Raw genomic sequence first — 2,486 nt, forward strand, 5'->3', positions numbered from 1 at the left:
CTTAGTGGATCAAGGGTCAGAGCGTAGCTTCATTTCGTCGAAAGCTCAAATGAAGCTAGGCCTCCCATATACCCACTCCCTATTTGAAATATCCGGAATGGGAGGCGGAGTAGTACAAACCTCCAACAAGCTATGCTCACTGACCTTACTCTCAAGTGACCACAAGGTGAAAATAAAGGCCCAGACAATAGTGCTACCGCGACTTACGAGGCAGCTCCCAACAATCAGGCTAAATAACGACCAAATACGTAAATGGTCACACCTCAAGCTAGTAGACCAGAATTCTCAGAATCCCTCCCAAACCGATCTGGTGTTAGGCAGCGATCTAATCCCTCAAATCATGCTAAATGGCATAGAAAAGATCTCGCCCACACTGCTAGCACAAAACACAATATTTGGCTGGATAATAAGTGGCCAAACCCCCGAAAAGGTCGGATCACACTCCTCTCAAGCGTGGGAAGTTACGAATGTCCAGCTGAATGAACAGCTAAGACAATTCTGGGAAATCGAAGAAATACCCAGAGTGCGAGTGGAAACCCCAGAAGATAAAATGTGCGAAGACTTTTATCAAAGCACAACCACTCGCATGGATAACGGTCGATATATGGTTCGGCTCCCCTTTAAATCAACATTCCCGAAAGATATCGACATAGGTTAGTCCCGTACTGCAGCCCTACGACAGTTCCATGGCATGGAACGTACCCTCTCAAAAAAGGGCGATCTCAAGTAGCAATACGACCAGGTACTCGAAGAATATCTGTCCCTAGGCCACATGGAAGAATGCAGTCCCAATGAAATAGAATCCCTGGGTAAATACTGCTCATTCTATCTCCCTCGTAAGGCCAGACAAAGAGACAACAAAAGTCAGAGTTGTGTTCAACGCCTCTAAAAAGTCGGGTTCCGGTCACTCCCTCAACGATGTTTTATGTACCGGACCAACCCTCCAACCCGATCTCCGACTTATGTTGCTAAAATGGCGAACATATAAATACGTGTTTAATGGCGACGTCGAGAAAATGTACCGCCAAATTCTCTTGCACCCCGATGACCGAGACTACCAACGGATAATATTCCGAACCCCCGAACACAGTCCAATAAAGGACTACAAAATGAAAACGGTCACCTTCGGGGTTAACTGCGCGCCTTTCCTGGCTATTCGCGCTCTACACGAGCTGTCGAAAGACATAGCCGATTCCCATCCACGCGCAGCCCCAATACTAAAATCCGAGACGTATGTTGATAATATTTTATCTGGCAGTCATGATCTCCAATCAGCCGAGCAATCTCTAACAGAGACTATAGACGCTCTCAATTCAGCCGGCTTTCCCCTAAAAAAGATCACGGCAAATCATTCCGACATCCTCCAAAAAATATCAAAAACTGATCTGCTGGAAACAAACTTTCTCGAATTCGAAAAGACTAGCACCGCCAAGACCCTGGGCATCCAGTGGAACGCCCTAACGGATACATTCTCGTATACCGTCGACTCAAATCCGGCATCCACTGCAGCCACGAAGCGGCAAATTCTCTCCTCCATTGCGAAACTTTTCGATCCCGCAGGGTGGCTGACGCCCATAATGATCCAAGCGAAGATGCTCATGCAAGATTTGTGGTTAGACGGGAGCGAATGGAACGAGAAGGTTAAACCCATCCGTATAGCCAAATGGGCGCAGTTCTCTCAAAATCTTCCCTCTATCTCAGCCATCCATATACCCCGATGGATGAATTTTACGCCCGATAAATATGTTGAGCTCCACGGATTCTGCGACGCAACCCTGTACCTAAGAAGTACCGTCGGTGCTCAGGTCCACTCTCACCTTATAGTGTCCAAAGGCAAAGTGGTTCCTCTCAAAACTATTAGTTTGCCACGCCTGGAGCTATGCGGAGCGCTCTTATTAGCCAAATTAGTCGCAGTAGTCCAACCCCACTTCGGCCTAAGCCAAAAAAAATTAATCATGTGGTCCGATTCGGAAATCGTGCTAGCCTGGTTGGAAAAGCCACCCCACTCGTGGAAAACATACGCCTCTTACCGAACAGCGCAGATTATAGACCTCGTTGGAAATGTCCCTTGGCGACGTGTGCGAAGCAAAGACAACCCCGCGGATCTTGGAACCAGAGGCTGCAGTCCCGACGATCTCGCTAACTCATCGCTATGGTGGAATGGTCCAGAGTGGCTTTCCCGACCCCCCGAGGACTGGCCAGCACCAACGGCCAGAAATATTGTACCCCCCCGAACTTCGCCGGGTCGAATAACTACATGCAGCGGAAGAGTCAGAAGACTTCTTGGAACGGTTCTCCTCCTATCCCCGCGCCCTACGCATAACAGCGTACATGCTGAAATTTGTAACTCGGCTTAGAAATGCTGTAGGAGGCAATCGTACCCCTAACGATCCCGCCCTATTTAACGCCGACGTCATGCGCGCGAAAACCCGTCTGCTGATCTTGACTCAGTCGAGATTCTTCGCTTCCGAAAGAGCCTCTCTCGA

This window comes from Eurosta solidaginis, chromosome 1 (assembly GCF_040869045.1).
Source record: "Eurosta solidaginis isolate ZX-2024a chromosome 1, ASM4086904v1, whole genome shotgun sequence".
In the NCBI taxonomy this organism is placed as follows: Eukaryota; Metazoa; Arthropoda; class Insecta; order Diptera; family Tephritidae; genus Eurosta; species Eurosta solidaginis.